This window comes from Pelophylax lessonae, assembly GCF_965119305.1.
Source record: "Pelophylax lessonae genome assembly, chromosome: 4".
Lineage (NCBI taxonomy): Eukaryota > Metazoa > Chordata > Amphibia > Anura > Ranidae > Pelophylax > Pelophylax lessonae.
The window spans coordinates 151,841,106-151,866,975 of NC_138771.1; the positions used below are offsets into that span (position 1 = coordinate 151,841,106).

The 25,870-nt window shown below is 44.7% G+C and overlaps 1 long non-coding RNA gene across 1 annotated transcript in view; it reads left to right on the plus strand.

The window, feature by feature from the left end:
* LOC309554874 overlaps window positions 1–17,773 on the plus strand; it is a 92,254-nt gene extending 74,481 nt beyond the window's left edge. Inside the window, exons 2-3 of the long non-coding RNA XR_014225245.1 lie at window positions 17,644–17,717; window positions 17,749–17,773. This is a non-coding gene — a long non-coding RNA (uncharacterized lncRNA). The remainder of the gene's footprint in view (window positions 1–17,643; window positions 17,718–17,748) is intronic.
* Window positions 17,774–25,870: the final 8,097 nt, after the last annotated feature.

Sequence of the window (25,870 nt, forward strand, 5' to 3'; positions counted from 1 at the left end):
GAACTTATTAAGAGGGCAAGGAGGGGTTGACAAGAAGTAGAGTGATTATGACGCAAGTTATTACAATGGAAAATTGGAACTCCTGTAACAACTAAATCTCAAAGTTACAAGATTGACTTGAGCTATTATTGAAAAAAACTTTATATTGTTTAATACATAAACCCAGTTGACAATTCTGTTTTACAACTTACATATTCTTCAACGTGGTGGCTCCATTTGTTTCCTTTCTTTAGGATTTTTTCTCTTTTATTTTTGCCTGATGATCCTGCCAATAAATGTGTTCATTTTTTTAATTTCTTTTTATTTCTGGACCAACTTGTCCAGCAAATATGGCAGTTAGAAGGTTGAGACAAACCATTTCACACTGACAGGGGGTGCTTACAATGGTCAGTTTTTATTCATCGATCCTTTATCCCTAAAGGAAACCTGTTTCTATGTCTGCTTAAGAAGTGTTAGCTGAAGTTTGGCTTTATTTCATTAGTTAAACTAACAGATCTAAATCTGCTATTGCACTCTACACAGGTTGATAATGCTGGTGTCTAAGGGTGTCTCCATTGTTCCTCCATACAGTGGAGCCACCCTAACCAATTCCTTTCCCCGTGCATTGTAAAATGACGCCGGCAGGAATATCCCCTCCCTCCGGGGCGGATGTCATATGACCTCTGCGCCTTCTCGCGTACCCACGGGGGCGCGTAGCATGGCGATCGGGGGTGATCCCTTATCAATGTAAAGAGCCAATAAAGTATAAATAAGTATCTGTCTCCAGTCCATCAGCGTACCTGAGTACCTGTCTCCAGTCCATCAGCGTTCCCGAGTACCTGTCTCCAGCCCATCAGCATTCCCGAGTACCTGTCTCCAGACCATCAGAGTACCCATGTACCTGTCTCTAGACCATCAGAGTACCCAAGTACCTGTCTCCAGCCCATCGGAGTACCTGAGTACCTGTCTCCAGCCCATCGGGGTACACAAGTACCTGTCTCCAGCCCATCAAAGTAACCGAGTACCTGTCCCCAGCCCATCAGATTACTTGAAAACCTGTTTCCAGCCCAGAGTACCCAAGTTTTTATCTGCAGACTATCAGAGTACCCGAGTACCTGTCGCCAGCCCAGAGTACCCAAGTACCAATCTGCAGTGCATCAGAGTACCCGAGTACCTGTCTCTAGCCCATCAGAGTACCCTAGTACCTCTCTGCAGCCCATCAGAGTACCCAAGTACCTACCTGCAGCCCATCAGAGTACCTGATTACCTATCTGCAACCCATGCCTCATAGAATATACATTGGGGTGTTTGCTTTCCAAAATGGGGTAATTTTGTGGGCGTTTCCATTGTCCTGGTGCTGCAGGGCCTTCAAAAGTGTGATAGGGAGGAATGAAATTAGATATGTAATTTATACTCCTAGAATGCCTGAAGGTACTACTTGGATGTTGGGCCTCTGTATGTGGCCAGGCTGTGTAAAAATTTCTCACACATATGGTTTCACCATACTCAGGAGGCGTATCAGAATGTATTTTGGGGTGTCATTTTCGCTATGTGCATGCTATGTGTTAGAAATACCTTATGAATTGACAACTTTGTGTAAAAAAAAAAAAAATATATATACGTTTTCATTTTCCTTCCACAATTTCCAAAAACATGTGGAAAAAATGGCATGTTCAAAAGACTCATAATGCCTCAGAGATTATACGTTGGGGTGTTTGCTTTCCAAAATGGGGTCATTTTATGGGTAATTCTACTGTCCTGATTCTCCAGGGCCTTAAAAATTGTGATAGGTTGTTAGGAAATATGTGTAATTTATGCTCCTAGAACGCCTGATGGTGCTCCTTGCATGTTGGGCCTCTGTGGCCAGGCTGTGAAAAAGTCCCACACATGTGGTATTGTTATACTCAGGAGCAGTAGCAGAATGTATGCAAGTATGCATATGCTGTGTGTGAGAAATAACTTGTTATTATAACAATTTTGTGTAAAAAAAAAATAATAATAATAATAATAAAAAAATATATAATTTCTTTCTTGTCCCAAGAATTGTGGGAAAAAATTACAACTACAAAAAACTCAGCATGCCTCTTACTAAATCAGAAAATTACAACTACAAAAAACTCAGCATGCCTTTTACTAAATCAGACTGTCTACTTACACTCAAAAAGGGGTAATTTGGGGGGTATTTGTACTGTCCTGACATTTCACAGCCTTAAGAAATGAGCCGTCAGTACATCAGGTGTGATCCATTTTTACTGATTGGCATCATCGTTTCTAGACTCCATAACTTTCACACAGACTAAATAATATCCACTAATTTGGGATTTTTTTTTTACCAAAGATATGTAGCAGTATAAATTTTGGCCCAAATTTATGAACAAAAATTAATTTGAGAAATTTTATAATACAGACTAAAAAAAAAAGTGTTTTTTTTTTTCAGAATTTCCTTTTTTTTTTTTTTACTTAAATCACAAAATTAAAAAAAAAAAACAGCAGTGATAAAATACCACCAAAAGAAAGCTCTATTTGTGTGAAAAAAAATGATAAAAATGTTGTTTGGGTACAGTGTTGCATGACTGAGTAATTATCATTCAAAATGTGAGAGCATTGAAAGCTGAAAATTGGTATAGGGCAGGAAGGGGGTGAAAGTGCCCTGTATTGAAGTGGTTAAAGTGGTTGTACAGTAGCATAGCGCTGTTGCAGTGTAATTTGTCCCATTCTATGTTCTAAAATACCTAATTGACCCTGCCAGTTCCTGTCTCTGCCTCTGTGTGCAGACCACGGTCATCATGCCTGCTGAGCCCTGATACCGTGGTCAGTTTACGTGCCTCCGTCATCCTGCAGTGTTCTGAGTGTCTCTTCCTCTCCCCTCTCCCCCTCCCTCTCTGCCTATCAGCTCCAGTCTGTGTCTGCAGAGCAGATCTCCTCTGAGCCCCTGCCTCTATTCAAATGCATTACAAAATACAATGACTTGTATCTTCTCTATTTTAGCAAAATATTCACTGCATCTGCATCTGCCTCTGCTGGCTAGATGACATCACTGGTGGGGAATCTCAGCCCCTCCCACTGCTGTTCTTATATTGAGGAAGCAGAGCTGTGAAAAAAGGTATTTAGGATTATAATTTAAAAGAAACACACACACTGCACTTGATATCTTGCAAAAACACAGATGATAAGAAGTAATTGTGTTGTGACTTTACAACCTCTTTAAGATGGGAAGTGTGTTAGTGGCTATATTACCATGTGAAAATAAAGGAAATAAAGCCTAAAAAAAGAAATCTAATGCATCTACCTTATTTAAAGATTGCAGCCTGCAATATATAAAATGTTTTTCTTTGGGTTTAGGTATATTTCCCAATATTTGAACTTCTGTCCTGGAAGGACATTCCAGGAAGATAGTGATCTGCGGCACGCTATGCAGCAATAAAAAGTGGGTGTGGGCAAACATGATAGTGAAAGGGCTTAAAGGTCCTGGTTGAGCACTTCCCGCAAACCAATGTACCTGTACGTCGGCTTGAAGAAGTGGTTGTACCGGGGTGATGCCTAGAGCTAGAGGCATCACCCTGGTAATGTACCCCCCCCCCCCGCCGTCTTCCGCCGCTCTGCCCGGCTGGTCTAAGTCCCAAATGAAGCCAGATTCGGGTCTCCGATTAAGTAACCCGGAAACTACGGCACTTCCAGTTTACTCGGCTGCCAATGTCGCAGATTTTCAAAAAGTGACAGTACTCAAAAATGCACATTTTGATGATTTGAATACTTTTAAATGCAAAGGAGAGATCTGGGGTCTTTTAGACCCCAGATTTCTCCATAAAGAGTATCTGTCACTGCCTATTACTGTCACAAGAATTCCTTGTGATACCAATAAAAGTGATCCGATTTTTTTTTTTTTTTTTTAAAGGGACAGTGAAAAACTAAAAAATAAAGTAAAATAAATAGGGAAAAAATATAATTTGGAACTCTGGAACTTCTTTTGGGCAACAGGCATCTCATGAATATGTTTGCGTGATTTTTGCCACGATTTGTTGGGCGACAATCACGGTAAAATTGAGCCGCGATTGGAGTGCCATTGAAAGTAACGGGATCGCTAGTGGGTCCCCTGTTTTGTAGAAATTCGGGAATCACTAGCAAAATCGCGGCGATTCCGCCTGCAATCCGGAACACCTAGGTGTGAATGGAGCCTGACCCTTTCCAAAAATGCAAAGACACAAAAATGCGTAGATGTGAACGTGTTCCATAGAAACCCATGTTAATGTCCTGTGTTTCTGCAAAAAGCATGAAAAATTGGTGGGAATGGAGCCGTAGTGGCTTTAAAACATCCCCAGTTCTAGAGGGCAGCAAAGCTTGCAGCATTCCCCGGCCACATGGTGTCATCTTTTACACCTGTACCAGGCTATCACACTTATACGCAGGAGACATTCTTTCATTTGTGGTTAAACAAAACCTGGCCTTCCTTGTACCTATAAAATATGCTTTGATTGCTGTGCCACAAGCAGGAGTCTCAGGGCAGGGCCGGCCCTACCATGGGTCCCTCTGGGTCCATTGGACCCAGGCAGCAGTTTAGGCAGGGGCAGCCACACCGTCATCTCTATGTAATGGCCGGAAATGCAGTGTAATATATTTTGCTAAATTGCTGGCAATGGCATGAGTTAGCAAGTGTTGCGGCTGCGCTGCCGGCCGGGAACAGCGTTATTCAACATACCGCCGTCTCTCTCTGCCTCCCTCCAGCATACAGTGTCACCTGCTGGCTCCTGTGTAAATTGGATAGCTAGGGAGGGGAGCAGCCGAGCGGGATGAGAATTTGGTTGTGGATCGGACCGGTGGGGGGGGCATGGCTTGTGGGGCGGAGCCAGATCGGGGCATGGGTTATGGAGCTGAGCGGAGCAGAGCTGGTTTCCTGGCGGTAAGGCACATACAGCATAGCACAAGTACCCGGCACTCATCACCAGTGCTTCCTGCAAGTGCAGTTCTTGTTTCTATCACTACCCATGGAATACGAGGCACCACTTTGCCAGGTGGTGAGTTCTTCTACTGGAACAAAGTTTTCAAGGGGTGATGTGGACAGAGTATTAGTAAATCTAGGTAATTTGTGTGGCTGGCTGGCATAATTGGTTGCTCATCAAGTGCTGAGCATTGGATAAAAAGAACTGCCTCCATCCCACCCAAAAATGTAGCAGATGTGTAAAAATTGGGGTATAAGTTAAGCTGTTGCAATGTCAAAGGCTAGGGTCACAGTACCCAGTGCATCATGGATCGGGGTAAAGGGCCAAGTACAGCGGGCTCTTACCACGTGATCACTCTGACCAACCACAGAGTGATCACTTCTCAACAAACAGTCATCATTGCCAGTTCAGCTTGCACTGCTGAGCTCCTGCAGTACCATCAGTGTCAATCCAGTTCCCTATCAGTGTCAATACAGTGCCCCATCAGTGTCAATACAGTGCCCCATCAGTGCAATCACAGTCCCATCAGTGCCATTACAGTGCCTTATCAGTGAAATCACAGTGCCCATCAGTGCAATCACAGTGCCATCAAAGTGCCCCATCAGTGTCAATCCAGTGCCCCATCAGTGACATCAGTGCCCCATCAGTGTCAATCCAGTGCCTCATCGGTGTCAATCTAGTTGCCCCATCAGTGTCATCACAGTGCCCAATCTGTGCCATCACAGTGCCCAATCAGTGCCATAACAGTGCCCCATCAGTGTCAATACAGTGCTTCATCAGTACCATAACAGTGCCCCATCTTTGCCATCAGTGTCAATACAGGGCCTCATTAGTGCCATCACAGTGCCCCATCAGTGACATCACAGTGCCCCATCAGTGACATCACAGTGCCCCATCAGTGACATCACAGTGCCCCATCAGTGCAATCACAGTGCCCCATCAGTGTCAATACAGTGCGCAATCAGTGCCATCACAGTGTCCCATCAGTGCCAACAATACTCCATCAGTGTCAATACAGTGCCACAGTACTTTGCAGTTTGGTGCAGTGTGTTTTTAAAAGTAGTGCAAACACTATTTTTTCCGCAGTCTGTTTTCCCACTGGCAAGCATGCGTTCCCATGTGATCCTAATATGAACTAGGTTCACACTTCTGTGTTTTGTGCAGGCCATGTTTGCACGGCAGCCTATTCAAATGAATGGGCTGCTGTACTTGTGTTTCCACAAAAAAAAAGTGCATGCACCTTTTTAAAAATGTGGCTGGTATGTCATATAATGTTGCATATAGACAAGGTGCTGTGGCATGCAAATTTGACTTCCTGATCAATTTAATTTTAGTTTTATTATCATGTTATAAAATATTGGGTGTGGGGGCCTTTTGGTGGGTGTGATTTTTTTTTTTTTTTTTGGTGGGGGGAGCGGCAGCATTTCATTCTTGGACCCAGGCAGCACAATGTCTTGGGCCAGCCCTGTCTCAGGGATACATACAGTATAAACCTCAACACAATCATTTAAAAATACTTCCAATACATCTGGTTTTGTATACACTGAAAATAGACAGAGCCAAAAAAAAGAAGTACTTCGGTACATGTAGCACATAGTAGCAAATGATGGTCATGGTCTAGTTGCGCCTAACTGGGAGTGGTTTAAAAGGGGATGATTAAACAGAAGCTGGGCCTAGTTGCTGTATACAGTGCAGCATTGCTTGAATAAATGAAGAAAATTGTATCTCAAATGTCAGAAATATGCAACATAATACATAGGGCTCATTCACAGTGGTTGTAGGGGGTGGTAAAACTGTGGCTCAACCACAGATGGGATTAGATGAGGCTAAAATCAAATGATTTGGCCTTAACACCAAAAGATGTGTCTGGCAGAAACCTAATACAGCTCACCATTCAAATAACACCATTCCTACAGTAAAGCATGGAGGTGGTAATATCCTTCATGGGGGTATTTCTCTGCAGCAGGGACTGGAGCACATGTCAGGATAGAAGGAAGAATGGATGGGGCAAAATAGAGTCAAAGTCTTGAGGAAAATCTGCTGCTCTCTGCCAGAAAGTTGACAGTGGAAAGTAGGTTTACCTTCCAACATGACAATGATCATACCTCCCAACTTTTTGAGATGGGAATGAGGGACACCTATTAGCAGGGCATTTTTTCTCAGAAAATAGGTACAGGAACTCAACCACGACCCCCCAAACCCCCCCCCCCCCCACACACACACACACACATGCACCCTACAAATCGCATCAAATAGTGGGTGTGGTCAAATTTCCCTAATAGTGTGAGGGTCTCAAAGGAGTATTTAATACCAGGAGTGCATTATGTACAGAGTGCAGAGTTTGGGAGAGGTTACCCACAGAGTGCAGAGCTTGGGGGTGCGCTGAGTGCAGAGTGCAGAGTTTAGCCTTCTTTCACAGCTGCTTACCTCTGCATTCTCCATCCACATCTCACTTTCACTCCTCTTCAGCTCTGACCTCTTCATGCACCCCCCCCCCTCCCCCTCCACTGCCCCCATCTTCTCCTCACCTCCATAAAAGCTCCACTATATTCTACATTCCATACATCTGTTGCTGTACTCTTGTACCTCCTCGCGTACTGTAGTTGGCTCTGCCTCTATCACTTTTAGGGAGGGAGGGAGGGAACCTGCATCTCTCTTGTCCCCATCCTGAATTCAGCTTTAGGGAGACAAGCTGTCACTTGTAAACAGAGAAGCCGGATTTCTGTGTTTACAGGAGATATTGGCAAGCAGGGAGAAGAGGGCCTGTGCCAGAGGTGGTGGAACTTGGTTCCACCAAGTTCCAGCTGAAAAAAAGCCCTGCCTATTAGAAAAAGTATGTGAGCCTAGGGCACACCCCCTGCCACGCCCCCTTAACCACTTAAGCCCAGGAAGATTTTACCCCCTTCCTGACCAGGCCCTATTTTGCGATTCGGCACTGTGTGACTTTAACGGACAATTGCGCGGTCATGCAACGCTGTACCTAAATTAATTTGACATCCTTTTTTTTCCACAAACAGAGCTTTCTTTTGGTGGTATTTGATCACCTATGCGATTTTTTGATCATGCGCTATAAACAAAAAAAGAGCGACAATATTGCAAAAATAACAATATTTTTCACATTTTTTTATATGATATTCCCCAAAAAAATGTAAAAATCAAAATTTTTTAACATTTTTGGCCAATTTGTTTTCTGCTACATATGTTTGGTAAAAAAAAATCACAATAAGCGTATTTTGATTGGTTTGCGCAAAAGTTATTGCGTTTACTTAGGCTGCATTCACATGTGAGCGTATGATCGCGGGCAGAACCGCCGCGGTTCAGCCCGCGATTCGGAGATTAATTGCAAATCGCGGGACGCCTAGCGTTGCCCGTTGATTTGCAATAGCCCCCCAAACGCCGAGCGATGTTGCCGCGATTTACGCCCGCCGAATCGAGGCAACATCGCGCAAACAAAATCGCGGGACGCAATACGCTCCAAAAAAGTACAAGAGCTTCTTTGGAGCGTATTGCGTCCCGCGATTTTGTTTGCGCGATGTTGCCGCGATTCAGCGGGCGTAAATCGCGGCAACATCGCTCGGCGTTTGGGGGGCTATTGCAAATCAACGGGCAACGCTAGGCGTCCCGCGATTTGCAATTAATCTCCGAATCGCGGGCGGAACCGCGGCGGTTCTGCCCGCGACGCGATCATACGCTGACATGTGAATGCAGCCTAAGGGAAAGATTTTTGTCATTTTTGTTGTTTTTTTTTTTTAACGAGTAATGGCGGCGATCTGCGATTTTTTTTTGCAGGACTGCGACATTGTGGCGGACAGATCGGAACCTTGACTGACATTTTTGACACTTTTGGGGGTACCAGTGACATTACTACAGTAATCAGTGCTATACATATGCACTGTTACTGTAAAAATTACACTGGCAGGGAAGGGGTTAACTTTATTGGAGAAGGAGGGGTTAAGTGTGTCCCTAGGGGCGTGTTTCTAACTGTGCAGGGATGTGGCTTTACATGTAACAGCAGAGATCTACGGTCCTACATAGCAGGACCGTATAATCTCTGCTGTTACACAGGGAAGAATGATAGGCGGCTTTGTTTACATTAGCCGCCTGCCTGTCTCCCTTCACATCGAACGATCGCGAGTGACCGGCGGACATCGGGTCCGCCAGTCACATTTGCGCAGAGGTGTCCGTGAACGAGTGGGGGAGGGAGCGCGCCTCCGGCGGCGCGCGCTCGCCCCCTATTGGCTCACAGGCTAGTGACGTACCGGTACGTCACTTTGCCTGGCCGGGGCTGACCGCCGCAGTATATGTACTTGCGGCGGTCGGAAAGCGGTTAAAGGAGAATTATACAAAAAAAGATTAGTTAAACACACAAGTGCTTTCTTTTTACCACTCCACTACTATTCTTTTATATTGGCTTTTGAAATTTACAAATGCAGCAATTTAGAAATTGGATGAAAGGTTTAGCACTGAGAAACACTTTTTGGAAGATAAAAAGTGCATTTTATATACAACATATATATAGATCAGACCAAAATGAGGAACAAATGAGGAGGAATGAGGGACAGAGGGACTTTGTTCCAAATCAGGGACAGTCCCTCAAAATCAGGGACAGTTGGGAGCAATGCAATGACCCAAAGCACAAATCAAAAATGACCTAACAGTGGTTGAAGGAGAAAAAGGTGAATGTCCTTGCATTGCTTAGTCAGAGCCCAGATTTAAAGTGTAACTAAAGGCAAAACTTTTTTTTTAGTTTTGGATAGATTGGAGACGGATTGGAGCGCTTGTCAGTTTTTATTTATGTCTGTGCCTCCCCCCCCCCCCAATCCCAAATGTTGGGTTGTCCCCAGAAAAGTACCAGAGGGGGAAATCTAATGGGGACACTAGTTCTAGTGACCTGGCGGTCCCCAAGGAATTCCCTTAATTTGCAGGGATTTCCTCTCACTTCCTGTTAGGCTATGGGACAGGAAGTGAAGGGAATCTCCCCAATGAGACAAAGATGGTGAAAATAAATCTGACAGGGGTTATATCCCTCCCTTGCTCTATCCAAAATGAAAATAAAGTTTTGCCTATAGTTCTACTTTAAACCATATCTGTGGAATGACTTGAAGACTGCAGTCAACAAAAAGGTGGTCCAACAAAATACTGACATAAAGGGGGTCATCCTTTTTCCAACGCAATGATTCTGTTTTTGTTTTTTTCTCACATGTTGGTGTTCTATCCTGTACTTGGATGTTATATGTTTCACTGGGTAAATACAGCAGGATAAAACAAAAAATGTGTCTGTCTTCATTTCAGGCTGCAAAGCAACAAAATGTGTTTTTTTTTAAAGGGGGGGGGGGGATTCTTTTCTATACCCACTGCATCTACACCTACTAAAACTGTACTATATTGCAGCTTACCAGTCCTTAAAGCGGAGTTCCGGGCACAAAATCGACCTAATCGATTTTGTGCCCATCCGCTGGCTCTTCTTCACCTGAAAAGGAATTGGATAGTTAGGTATATTTTTTTTTTTTTACTCACCTTGTAATTGTAGGGACGGTGCAGGCGCATTCTGGGAGAAGAAGACACGGAAGAGGACGCAGAAGAGGATCGCGCCGGCTTCAGCTGCCCACAACAGAGATGGCAACGCTGTAAAAGAAATTTTATAAGTAAGTATTTCTTCTTGCAGGTAAGTGCGAACCGGCACAGATCAGAGGCTAGCCATTGTGGAATGTACTAGCCCTGACTGTCCCGGGGGTATGTTCACTGAAAAAATGTTTCTGTGCCCGGAACTCCGCTTTAAATGTGCTGGCTGCATTTGTTTTTTAACAAGCTAAGTGCATTTACAGAGTGCATACAGACAAATTGGTAGATCTTGATAGAGATCCAGTATTCTAGTAACTATCTATGTACAGAATTAAAATCTCAATGTTATCAACTTCTCAGTCATCTTCTAGGAGTTGCAAACCCCTTCTTATGTAATAGAGATGAGAAAAGGAGGAGGTGTTTATAGAAACATAGAAGACTAACGGCAGAAAAAAAAAAAATAAGTGGAGCATAGAGTCTGCCCTATTTTGTTATGTAATCATTGTTTAAAACTTGTTTGTCTGACTATAGATCTATGTTTGTCCCAAGCATGTTTGAATTCAATTAATGTTGAACCTACTCAATACCTCTGCTGGAAGTCTATTCTAAGCATCAACAACTCTTTGCGTATCAAAACACTATAGGAATTAGAGATTTTAAAGGTGCAAAAGACAACGCTCAACAATCAATATTTAGAAATATAAATGTAGCACCCTCTAGCTAGTGTGCTAGATGTGTATAGTTATCCGTTAGTGTAGGTAAATTGTTTTGGCTGAGAGCCAGGCCTGGGTTGATTTATTGGTCAGGGTTGAGTGACTCAGGGAGGCTGGTTGACTCATCAAGCAGCATCTTTAGTGCCTCCCTCTAATTCTGGAACCTTGGAGAAGCTTCCAGATGTAGTGGGAGGAGGCTGGGAGGAGCTGTTTGGTATATTTATCCGGCAATCACCAGCAAATGCGCTGACAGGGGGCAGGACACCTCCTACATTGGCATGAGTTATGCCAGCAGAGGCAGTTGGGTGGAAGATGAAGATGGAGTGCTGAGGAGGCTGTCGGTTGCCCTTGAGAGTGCCCCCTAGTCTGGGGGTGGTGACTTCAGGCCTGAGGCTCAGGTGCTGGAGGGACCCTCTACAACACACAGAGGAATCCTTTCCTGGAGGCACAGGAGCAAGTGAGAGGATAGCAGGAGCAAGTCAGCACGTCCAGGAGATCTCCTGACAGTCAGCTGGATGGGCTAGTGAGTGTCAGTCTGGAGGACTGTGGAGAAAGTGTCAGTCTGGAGGACTGTTGGAGAAGTTAGCCTGGAGGGCTAGTGAAAGGGGAAGCTGCAATGGGTTGGCAGTGCCTGAAGAGGTGGTACTGGGATTAGTAGACACAGGAGTAATGGACACTGAAATTTTTCTACAAACCTAAGGGGCCTCGGGTTGCAGCCTGTAATGGGTCATTGCTTTAATATGTGACTGTCAGATATTCACAGCAAGAAAGAGTGTGCTGGAAAAAGAAGAGAAGCTGTATATGGAGACTGTATGTAGACTGTATATAGGAAATGTTGTCCCTGGAATTGTTCGGAAGTCAAATGGGCATCCCATAATTCCCAATCCCCATCTAAGTCATTATCCCTCAATAAAAAAGAAAAAAAAAGTCACAGACTGTTCTCTGACTGCCTGTGGAAATTCGGTGTGCCTAGGTGTGCAGGGTGGGGGATCCCATTCTACTTGCGGCTCCTTAGGGGGTGTGCTACATAAAAAATATTTTTATTAAATTTACAAAGCAATAAAACACCAAAAAAGGTATGGTTATTTGTGGTGGCAGAGGGTAGTAATTGTTCAGTACAGATTTTTGGGGTTTGTACTAGGAGAGCTGACATGGTAGATGGGGGGGGGGGGGGGGGATTTGTCCTAGGAACGGATTTTCTTTTTGGGGGGGGGATTTCAGCAGGGGGGCAGATTTGTACTGAGAGGAAGGGGTATTTTAGGGGGTAAGCATGCAGATCAGTGCTTTGTTTCTAGAGGAGGAAATTTGCTGACACATAAAGCTCATACATCTTGTGGGGGGGTTGGGGGGGGGTGCAGTTTGTCATTTTCACCCTGGGCTGTAAATGACCTTGTCCCGGCACTGCACAGAAGTGGATCAAACTGACAGCGGAATGAAGATTAACATTTTTCTTATTTCCAGTCATTAGCATGTAAAAGTGAAAGTATTCCTGCTGTGTTTCCTAATGGCTTATAATACTGTGATCTAGATTCGCATATGACAGACTCCCCAGTAATCATTTGTAATGTTATACGAGTTTATTAGCGCAGACCTGGTGAGCAGAGTTTGCAGTGTGACTGCAGATGAGTAATACAAGATCAGAATGTACAACTTATGATGACACCCCTGAGAGCAGTGACTGGCTTCATTCAATCTTTACCATAAATGTTCTTCTCACTCGTCTTCAGTCGCACTCCGAGAATTACATAACTGGATTTCCTCCCTCGTGCAAAAAGCAGATTTGGCAGTAAAAAAGAACAAAACAACACACTGAGGAAATCAAGTTTCCAGCAAAACTTTATTATTCTCTTTACTCTGTTTGCTTAATCACTCTCTAAAAGTGAAGCAACTAAACCCTGGCCCATGTAAATATTGATCTACGTGCTCATTAACATGTTAATAAATCCAGTTGAATAAATTTGCTATTACATAGACGCATTTACATTTTCCCACATATGCATTAATTTTGTGAACTGCCTTTTCCTTCTAGCCAGGATCTTCATTTTGTGACCCTCGCCTTTTTTTCGTTATTTATCTTTTTTTTTTTTTAAGAAAAAAGTTTGCTGTCATTAACCACTTGCCGATCGCCCGCCGCAGGTATACTGCGGCTGGCTGGCTCGGCTGCGCAAACTGACATAGGTACGTCGGTTCGCCGGAGTGCGCGCCCCTATTAGGCAGCGGGGAAGCCGATCCACGGGGCCGGCGGCCACGAATTTCGACGGGCACTCGCGATCGCTCCCCGTGGACAGTTCTTCTCTCTGGAATGAACACAGAGCGCCTGTGATCATCCTATTTAGGATCACAGGTCTCTGTGTTGATTCCACAAGTCCCTCCCCCATACAGTTAGAAAGCACACCCCTAGGCCCACACTTCACCTTTTGATCAACCCCCCCCCCCCCCCCGTTAACCTCTTCCCTGCCAGTGTAATTATTACAGTAACAGTGCATATTTTTAGCACTGATTACTGTAGTAATGTCACTGGTCCCCCCCCCCCCAAAAGTGTCAAAAATGTTGGTTAGGGGTCCGATCTGTCCGTCGCAATGTCACAGTACCGCTAAAAAAGATTGCCGCCATTAATAGTAAAAAATAAATAAATAAATACAAATGACATAAATCTTTACCCTGGTTTGTAGATGCGATAACTTTTGCCCAAACCAATCAAAATACACTTATTGGGATTTTCTATACCAAAAATATGTAGCAGAATGCAAATTGGCCTAATAGGATGAAAACATTAGATTTTTTTCATTTGTTTTATTGGGAATGTTATATAGCAGAATGTGAAAAATATATATATATTTTTTTTTTCCAGAAGTGTTGCTTTTTTTGTTTATAGCGCAAAAAATAAAATCGCACAGGTGATCAAATACCACCAAAAGAAAGCTCTATTTGTGGGAAAAAAGGACATCAATTTTATTTGGGTACAGCATCGCATGACCGCGCAATTGTCCGGTAAAATACTGCAGTGTCGTATTGCAAAAAATAGTCTGGTCATTAAGGGGCCAAATCTTTCTGGTCCAGAAGTGGTTAGTATCACTTGCCATCCAGCCTTTGTATAAAAAATGTCAAATGGCTGCTTCCTGAGGGCTGCTGGCCATTTTAAAAATGCCTATAATGCGTAGTGCTCGTGTGCGTACTCTAGCACATGCGTGAACACACCCTGTTATCACTGCAGACAAAAAAATCTCACAATGCTCCATACTAAATACCTTGGAGCATCTACTTTCCAGAAAATATGATTTTCTTGGTAATGTGATCTGCACTCAGGACTACCATGATGCTATTTTAGTGACACTTGCTTATTACATATATCCATTATAGGGATGTACAAGATTTAGCAGGGCCAGGTTGTACTCCAGGCTTGTCAAAGTGACATTAATGTCTTGAACATTTCTAAATTCCGTGTAGTGCTTCAAAACTGGTACTCCCTTATTACAGATATAATGAACAAGAATTGCGGTAATTGTGTCATGGAAGTCCTTAGTGCAGATCCCCTTGAAAAAACAAAAACTGTTAAAGCAGGATCAGTACAAAAGGAAGGAAACTGGGCGTCTATGGATGAACCAACAGTATATTATCCAAGACCAAAATTAAAAAATTTTTTATAAAAAGTAAAAAAATGTTGCCACAAAAATGTGTTTAAAACATTACAGATTAGTATAAAGATAAAAGAATATGTCCCCTTTCACACCAGCAGACCAATTGGACCACCCGTTGATCTCTACGGGACAGCGGATGTCAGCGGACATGTACACCTGCTGGGAATCTGATCTGATAAAATCTGCTTAAAATAGACGTATGATGACACATTTTCCATCCATCCAACGGATCAGATCAGCTGACAATTGGATGGAAAAGGATTACTGTCCATTTTCCATATGCTGTCCCCATAGAGGAGCTCAGGCTGTGTCCGTGTCCGCTCTGCATAGTGGAGCGGACACTGACCTATTATCCACCTGCTTAGCAGGGATCAGCAGAGAGTTCCCCTGCTGAACAGACAGATTCCGCTTGGATGGATCTGCTCCATCTGAAAGGGGCCTCAAGTGGCAAATATCAGATAGAAAATGTCAACATGGGGGCATGGCCTGGCCGCAGAGAAGATGGCTGCTTAGGCTCTCAGCACCTTTCCTCCAGAACCTGCCTCAGCAACACATAGCGCCGAATACCCCCCCCCCCCCCATATCTACCATTTGAACCGGAGGATCGTTATCTGGGCCACCCCAGGATTATGTCCCGCAGAAAACCAAGCCACAGGGATCACCCCAACTCCTGGATTACTTCATGAAACCTGCCCAGCATTGAAGCACCGCCACCTCCCACACAGCTACCATCTGAGTCTCCCTCTGTCATGAAGGAACTTTCTGAGCAATGAATGGTTTTGGCTCCTTCTCCTGGACCAGAGGAAAGAGAGCAGAAAACTCTCCTGCTCTCTTCTGCCAAGCCTCGTCCTGTAAAGAGACAACATGGCGCTGAGTCTAGCAGCTCTGCAGCAGACATTCTCCCAGCAAATTTACTAGCAGCTTTCCCAACTACAGACAACCCAGCCTCTGAACATTGCTTAACCACTTACCCACTGGGCACTTAAACCCCCTTCCTAAACAGACCAAGTTTCAGCTTTCAGTGCTCTCACATTTTGAATGACAATTACTCAGTTATGCAACACTGTCCCCATATGAAATTTTCATCCTTTTTTTACACAAACAGAGCTTTCTTTTGGTGGTATTTAATCATATTTGGGTTTTTTATTTTTTGCGCTATAAATGAAAAAAGACTGAAAATTTTGTAAAAAAATGCATTTTTCTTCGTTTTGGTTTTAAATTTTGCAAATTTAGTCATTTTTCTTCATAAATTTTGACAAAAATTTATACTGCTACATATCTTTAGTAAAAATAACCCAAATAAGTATACATTTTTTGGTCTTTGTGAAGGTTATAGAGTCTACAAGCTAAGGTGCCAATCATTGAAAATTGATCACACCTAAAGTACTGACGGCCTATCTCATTTCTTGAGACCCTAACAAGTCAGGACAGTACAAATACCCCCCAAATGACCCCTTTTTGGAAATTAGACATTCCAAGGTATTTAGTAAGAGGCATGGTGAGTTTTTTAAAGTTGTAATTTTTTTCCCACAATTCTTTGCAAAATGAAGATTTTTTTTTTTTAATTATTTTTCACAAAATGGTCATATTATGAAGTTATTTCTTACACACTGTATAGGCATTCTTGCAACTACACCCCAAAATACATTCTGCTACTCCTCCTGAGTATGGCGATACCACATATTTGACACTTTTCCACAGCCTGACCACATACAGAGGCCCAACATCCAAGGAGCACCGTCAGGCGTTCTAGAAGCAAAAATTGCACGTATAATTTTCTGACGACCTATCACACTTTTGAAGGCCCTGGAGCACCAGTACAATGGAAACACCCACAAAATGACCCCATTTTGGAAAGAAAACACCCCAACACATGATCTAGGAGGCATAATGAGTCTTTTGAACATGTCATTTTTTCCACAAGTTTTTGGAAAATGTGGAAAGAAAACCAAAACGCATTTTTTTTTTACACAAAGTTGTCCATTTATTAGACATTTCTAACACATAGCATGTACATAGCAAAAATGACACCCCAAAATACATTCTGCCACTCCTCCTGAGTATAGCGATACCACATATGTGACACTTTTCCACAGCCTGGCCACATACAGAGGCCCAACATGCAGGGAGCATTGTCATTTCCTGACTTCCCATTACAATTTTGTGAGACACTGTAGGGCACCGATAAGCATTGTAGTGGCACTGACGTGGCATTGATGTGGCACGGATGAGCACTGACGTGGCATGGATGTGGCACGGATGAGCACTGACGTGGCATGGATGTGGCACGGATGAGCACTGACGTGGCATTGATGTGGCACGGATGAGCACTGACGTGGCATGGATGAGCACTGATGTGGCATTGATGTGGCACGGATGAGCACTGAAGTGGCATGGGTGTGGCACGGATGAGCACTGACGTGGCATGGATGTGGCATGGATGAGCACTAACGTGGCATTGATGTGGCGCGGATGTGGCACTGACGTGGCATGGATGTGGCACGGATGAGCACTGACATGGCATTGATGTGGCACGGATGAGCACTGATGTGACATGGATGAGCACTGACATGGCATGGATGTGGCATGGATGAGCACTGACGTGACACGGATGAGCACTGAAATGGCATGGATGTGGCACGGATGAGCACTGACATGGCATGGATGTGGCACAGATGAGCACTAACCTGGCTTTGATGTGGCACGGATGTGCACTGATGTGGCATGGATGAGCACTGACATGGCATGGATGAGCACTGACGTGGCATTGATGTGGTACGGATGACCACTGACGTGTCACGGATGAGCACTGAGGTGGCATGGATGTGGCACGAATGAGCACTGACGTGGCATGGATGAGCACAGATGTGGGATGGATGAGCACTGAGGTGGCATGGATGAGCACTGAGGTGGCATGAGCGGGCACAGATGTGGGATGGATGAGCATGGATGTGACATGGATGAGCACTGAGACAGCATGGGCAGGCACAGATGTCGCACAGATGAGGCACGGATGAGGCATGGATGAGCACGGATGAGCATGGATGTGGCACGGATGAGCATGGATGTTGCATGGATGAGCACTGAGGTGGCATGGGTGGGCATGGATGTGGCATTGATGAGCACTGAGGTGGCATGGGTGGGCATGGATGTGACACGGATGAGGCACGGATAATGCATGGATGAGGCATGGATGGGGCACGGCTGAGGCACTGATAGGGAACGAAAGAGGCACTGATGGGGCACTAATTGGGCACAGTTGAGGCAGAGGAGGCGTGCAGCTGCAGTTTCTCTCCTCTCCTCGCACGCTGTACCAATTGCTGTGTACAGCGTCCGAGGAGAGGAGAGAAATGAACCGGTGTTCCGTGAAAAAACCATACCCGTGAGAAAACCATACCCTCGTCACTTCCGGTGCACCTACGGAGGGTATGGATTTCTCACAGTAGTGTGTGTAATGTTATACTTGCCGCCGTTACATTAAAACAGCTCCTCTGCAACATGAGTCATCTCCGCCCCTACCCCTGTCACTTCCCTCATCTTGGCTAATAAATATAAAAGCGGATCACGGAGCCGAGATCGCCGTCACTTACATTTCATACACCCGCCGCCACTTTTATATTTATTAGCCGAGATCAGGGAAGTGTCAGGGATAGGAGAGGAGATGCCCCATGTTGCCGCCGAACTGTTTTAATGTAACCGCCGCAAGTATAACATTACACACACTCCGTAATAATTTCATTCCCTCCGAGCATGCGTACTTGTGAACGTCTCTGCTGTGCAATGACGTATCCGGGGCTCTGAGCACGCGCACTGCTGCGCCGCTCAGCTGTTTCAGACCGGAAGTGACGAGGGTATGGAATTCTAACGAGGTGTCGTTTTTTAACGTTACACCGGACATGCGCCGGTTTGTTGTGACGTGATTGCTCCGTCATTGGACGGAGCGATCACGTGGTAAAGGACCGCTCTCATTGGCCCTTTACCACGATCCAGAACTAGACAACCACTTTGCGGCCGTATTTCTACAACGGCCGGTCGGAAAGTGGTTAAAGGATAAGTTCCCCTTTTTCACCCATCTTAAGGATGGAACATGTTCCTAATGCTGCAGCTGTTGCCTGATCCCCCACCACCCTGTGACAGCAGTACGGGGAGAAATTCCCTGTACTAGCTGTCACTTTTTAGAATTAGCGTCATTCATTCACCCAGCTCTGTGTATGAATGAACTACAAGCCCTGACATCCCTTGTGGTTGTGGGCTTAGTTAATTTATTCTTCCTGTCAGATTGCATCTGGTTGCCTGTACAGGATGTATGGGCACACATACTGTATATACTGACAGATCTACAGGAGACCTGCATGGCACCAGTGATCTTCTGATTAAAAAATAAATAAATAAATGCACATGTTTTTTTACCAGCAAAAAAATGTGCATTTATCTTTTTTTTTTTTTTTAAATGAACTTATCCTTTAAGGCTTTGCTTCTGTCTCTGTAAGCAGATTTACAAAGGGAACTCAGAGCCTCCATTAATCAGTTACATGATCAATTGGGCTTCCTAGAGGACCGAACTTATCATGTTGAACGCCATCTTAGTGCTGCTACCAAAGATTACAATGTGGTGATTGACATACAAGATGAACATGCAGATGCCCTGCAGCCATTGCACCTGAAAGTTGCTGACCTGGAAGATCGATCTAGCCGAAATAATATAACATTTAGAGGAGTCCCTGAAACCATAACCTCTACCAAGATTGTGCCATACTTGCAGCAGCTTTTTCCCAAATTACTTCCTTCACTCATACCTCAAGAGAAGCTTCTCTATAGAGCCCCAGGATCCAGAAACTTAAACACATGCCCAGTGCTGTATATTGGCCTAGGCCAACAAGGCCCAGGCCTAGGGAGGCACTTTGCAGGGGGGCAGCAAAAAAAAAAGCAGCCTCCTCGTGGCTCCTGCACAAAAAGGGTCCCCACTGGCTTGCACTACACTTTTATTATAGTGCCAGTTTTATGGGGCAAATTGGGCCAGAGGGCAGGGTCCAGGAGGCAAATCAGTCTGGCACCCCCCATAAAGTGGTCACACTACTACATACTTTTCATACCAGCAGGTGAGGACATGTGGACAGACGAAAGGCCGCCGACCACACATAACACAACTGGCCCAACGACTGCCAATGCTAATAAGTGTGGCACTGCAGCCTAATGCTCTACCTACCCTCCTCCGCCCCCAGGTATGGCAGGCATCATGTCAATAATATAATTTCATTTCTTTAAACATCCTTGTCCTTGAGCGAGCATATTGAATTTCAGCATATACAATTAAGACTTTTAATTGTATATGATGGCAATAATATTTTGGACCTGCTCACCTCATATGTGCTATCGCAATATGTCACTGGATTAGTAAGATTACTCCTATCTTAAAAGATATTTGGACTTGTGTTTGCTGCCACTGATTATTTTATTATTTGTATAATGACTCTGGACTTCCTATTTATTATACAAATAAGTGAAATAATTCTATAATTACAATCAGTGGCAGAAAACACAAGTCCAAATATCTTAAAAGAGTAACTAATCCCGTGACATAAGGATGCACTGGTGGCCACTGATCAGGCCATATTGATATGCAGCACTGATGGGCAGTAAAGAGGCGGCACTGATAAGGCTGCACTGATGAGACTGAACTTATGGGAACTGATGAAGCTATGCTAAAGGGCACTGATAGACTGTGGTTATGATCTGTAGTTTACAGATGACAAGGTGGGTCATAAACAGGAAGGGGTGTGGCCTTTACAGGAAGGGGTGGGTCATATTTAAATTAGGGGGTGCACAAGTTTAGTCAGGCCTAGGGCAGCGCAAAACCTAAATACACCACTGCACATGCCAGCCTTCATTCCCATACTTCCCAACTTCTGAACTTGAGAATAAGGGACATTTTGGGAAGACAATAACCTGCGGCATGCAAAAGGTGGGTGTGGCAAAACATGATAGTCGGAGGGGCTTAAGACCATAGGTAAACAAAACCTGGGCTTCCCTGTACCTATAAAATATGCTTTAATTGCTGTGCCACAAGCTGGAGTCTTAGGGATGCATATAAACCTCAACACAATAATTTAGAAAAATACTTCCAGTGCATCTGGTTTTGTATACACTGAAAATAGACAGAGGGCTTAATCACTTGCCGACCGGCCATGTTCCCGGGCCATAGCCGAATGACGGCTACAGCACAGTCAGCTTATTTTGGGAAGGTGTACAATGATGTCCTCCCAGAATTGCGCATCAGTGATAGTGGTAAAGGGCCAATGACAGTGGCCCCTTACCACTTGATCACTTTGTCCAATGACGAAGCGATCACTTGTCAACAAAGCGGCGCATGTCCGGTTCAGTTCTCTCCTCTCCTCGCACGCTGTACACAGCGATCGGTACAGCATGGGAGGAGAGGAGGGAGGCTGCAGCACCACTCTTCCCTGCCTTATCCAATCCTCGATGGTACCTCAGTCATGCCTATCCCTGCCTCAATCATGCCTCATCCATGCCCATCAATGCCACATCCATGCCTCATCTGTGCCCACCCATGCCACCTCAGTACTCATCCATGCCATGCCACATCTGTGCTCATCCAGGCCACATCCATGCCACATCAGTGCTCATCCGTGCAACATCTTTGCTCTGTCAGTGCTCATCCATGCCACATCAGTGCCCCATCAGTGCTCAGTTGTGCCACATCCGTGCTCATCCATGCCACATCCATGCCACGTCAGTGCTCAACTGTGCCACATCCATGCCACGTCAGTGCTCATCCGTGCCTTATCCATGCCACGTCAGTGCTCATACATACCAAAATCCATGCCACATCAGTGCTCATCCGTGCCACATCCATGCCACGTCAGTGCTCATCCATGTCACATCTGTGCTACATCAGTGCTCAGCCGTTGGACCTCTGTGTGTGGCCAGGGTGTGTTAAAGTCTCACAAATATGGTATCACCATACTCAGGAAGAGTAGCATAATGTATTTTGGGGTTTAGTTGCAAGTATGCATATACAGTGTGTGAGAAATAACTTTGTAATATGACTATTTTGTGAAAAAAGAAAAAATTTTGCAAAGAATTGTGGGAAAAAATTATAACTTTAAAAAACTTACCATGCCTCTTACTAAATACCTTGGAATGTGTGCTTTCCAAAAAGGGGTCATTTGGGGGGTATTTGTACTTTCCTGGCTTGTTAGGGTCTCAAGAAATGTCAGTCAGTACATCAGGTGTGATCAGTTTTCAATGATTGGCACTATAGCTTATAGAGTCTATACCCTTCACAAAGACCAAATAATATATACTTATTTGGGTTATTTTTACAAAAGATATGTAGCAGTATAACTTTTGGCCAAAATGTATGAAGAAAAATTACTAAATTTGCTAAATTTTAAAACCGAAACGAAGAAAAATGCATTTTTATACAAAATTTTCAGTCTTTTTTCATTTATAGCACAAAAAAATAAAAAACCCAATGATAAATAAATACCACCAAAAGAAAGCTCTATTTGTGTAAAAAAAAAAAAAAATGATAAAAATTTCATATGGGTACAATGTTGCATGACTGAGTAATTGTCATTCAAAATGTGAGAGCACTGAAAGCTGAAAATTGGTCTGGTTAGGAAGGGAGTTTAAGTGCCCAGTGAGTAAGTGGTTAAAATAGAGGATTATGGGGGGCGTGGCTTGACTCGGGCCGAAGATGGCAGCTTAGCTCCAGAGCTCTATGTACTGGGATGACTACGCTTAACCTCAGGGCTTCTCCACACCTCATACCATGATGGTTTCGTCGGATGGTTTAGTCAGACCCCGGGGCAATAAAACCAACCCCCCCAGGGATGTCATATGTTGTCTAGTCAGTTACCCCCTTAAGGAAGCCATTGTGTGAAAAGCTAGAGGGAGAGACCAAATTCTTTTTAATGGATCTGAAATTAAACTTTTTCTCAGGGCTTATCTAATATCACCCTGCAACATTGCCGCACACTGCGCCCCCTACTGGATCTGCTGCACACCAGAGGATTCACCTATAGATGGCGCTTCCCTTTCTGCCTCTATGCTTCCACGTGGGGTAGATCAGTCTCTCTACGGGTCCCGGAGGACATCCAGCTGTTCTGTGAGGTGCTCGAGATACCGGTGGTAGACCTTCCTGATTGGTACAGTTCTTTCTATACAGGGGACCCATGGATCTCCGTCACTGCCAGCACCACCCCCAAAGCCCAAAGGCATTGCAACAGGCATCGCCATTCGCAAACATTCGATCCAGCTCCTCATCACCGTGATGGCGGGATTCCAATGATTTCACCCTCGCGCCACTGAGAGCGACTGGGGATGTAAGCTTTCCTATACAAGATGCCTCTAACCTTGACACCCAGCTACATAGCAATGGACAGACTTATCCTGCTTTCCAATTCACTTGTATACCCTTCTTCCTTTCATATTGGATAGTTTTGCTGCAGGGGGGGTTTGTTGCAGGCCCTGCGCCTCTTTCGCACTTCAGCTATGTGTCACGTCCCATCGTATAGCCATTTGGCTCTGCTGAGGAACAGGACTACTGGCTTTCACTGATTGCTGCTCTTCCTTTAACCGACCTCTAAGAGTCATTCCAATCCTGGGGCCGATTCAAATTTTACTCGGACACCCACTTAAGCTGACATCTGGCCTACATCCTTAAGGTTTGCTCGCTTCGGGAATGTTGTTATGCAGCTATAACAACCTCCAGGCTCCGAAGCGCTGCAGTAGTGATTTCTAAGCCGGACTGTAGACTGGTCTCCCTTGGGGACCACCCACTGAGGTTTTGTGAGTCTCTACGTGGAGTCCCCTCTTATATCTGTTACTTTTATTTTCTTCTGTTTATGCCATGCTCTACATCTGCAATCCTTGGGAGTGTGCCTCCTATGGGCCTTTAGGCTCACAACTAAATTTTGATGTGCTGAGATTCCCAGGCCCCTCCAGGGATGACTTGCTGCTGATGTTGACTACTGCTATGTGCTACCGCTTTGATTTTCCAGCTGTTTGAGTATTTTTTTTTTTTTTACTCGGACACCCACTTAGGCTGACATCCGGCCTACATCCTTAAAGGACTGTTGTTATGCAGCTTTATACTTCGACTTCCATTTTCAGATATGACATCCACCAGGCTCCTAAACACTGCAGTGGTGATTTCTAAGCCACCCTGTGGACTGGTCACCCATGGGGGACCACCCACTGCAGTTTTGCAACTCTCTACTTAGGTTAAATCTCACCCCCTATTAGGTCCACCGCTCTTACTTCACCCCCAATCCCTTCATGGGATACCACACAAAGGTCCCTTGACCCTTTTGTGCCACAACCCCGCATTTTTGCCAGGAATGACGTCTTCCTTTTTGCAACCGGGATGGCCCCACAGTGAGGTGCACGCAACGCCCTTTTTTTACAAATTCTGTCTACTCTCTCACAAAGCTCTGGAGTCACTAATCTCCCCATACAAGCTCCCATACTGGAGGTATTTCCAGATTTGCCACTTTTTGACCACTCAGGGGGCTGCCTCATTATGGTGCAGAAGGTTGTCTGCCCTAGAGAACATTTGTCACAAAAAACAACCACTCAGACATGCTATATCCATCATCTCTAATGCTCTTCAGACTTTGAATGCTATTTCCAATCATCCAGCATGCCGGGTGTGGTCCAAAGAATTAAATTGTGATTTTTCTGACGCTGATTGGGAGGTGATATGCTCTTTGATCCACAAAGGATCATTAAACATAGCGGTACAGGAAAATGGGTTCAAGATTCTTACTAGATGGTACCGAACCCCATCCCTACTTCACAAATTTTATCCAACTGTCTCGAACCTCTGCTGGCGATGCGGCTCAGCAGTTGGCTCCATGATACATATTTGGTGGTCCTGTCCTAGTATCCAGCCCTTCTGGAAACAGATACACAATATCAGATGCGCAATCACATCTTATAACCTGGAATACACTCCTGAACAACTGTTACTTCATCATACTACTGTGATGGTGTTCACCATCAATGGAATTTAAGGACAGATGGGTGAGGGGTTGAATTGCTTCATTTTTGTCAGCAAGGTCAATTGTTCACTTTGCCATGAGGTTTCTGAGCAGGAAGCCCACTCCTAATATGGTCATCCCAGGAAGTTCTGAGGAGCCAGACTGTCTGGGGGTGGCTCCCCATTCAACTATTGTCAGGTGGGCTTATGCTAATGACCGCACCTGTTGTCTGCTAAGGGAGGTATTGACACAGAGTAATGTGTATTCAGGGCTCGTTAGACAACCATTGTTCTGTGTCTGACTATCGTGTACATTGATTGCCCCCTGGGGCTTCTGTCTCCTTGCATTGGTCAAAGTTATCTGACCAATCACTACTGACTCATTTTCAAGCCCTCATTTGCATTGGTCAAAGCTATCTGACCAATCCCTGTTGACTCATTTCAAGCCCTCATTTGCATGGATATTCCACTTTCTGTATAAAGTGTGCTGTGTTCTTCCAATAAATGGTCTTCCTGTTTGAACTTACATACAGCTTGCCTGGTGTTTTGTTCTAATGGATTCCGAACGGCACATAGCTGTAGTTCGGATCCCGGATCCTTGGTTGACCGAACTATCAGACGATGCGATCTGCAAGCTGACTGACTAGAAACAGAGGAGTGTCGGGAGAGCGGACAGGGCGAGCAAGGGTCTCGTCACATTGGTTGGCAGCGGTGGGATTTGCTCTCCAGTTACCGGGACACTCCAAACCACCAGAGTCAATGACCAGCTATGCAGCATGCAGGAGAGCCACGCTGAAAGACTTACTTGAGAGCCGCGGAGGGACCGGTGGGACAAAGAACAAGGCCACCCTGATCAGTGAGCTAGCCGAGATGGATTAGAGGGATGGTGATGCAGGACCCCGGTCAGTTGAAGACTTTTTTTAGCAATGAGTTTGGGAGCGGTTGGCATTATATGGTGCTAACCCATCAGAGACCGCCATACAGAATGCCATTAGAGACATCCAGCTGCAGGATGAGCGACAAGAGAAAGAACGA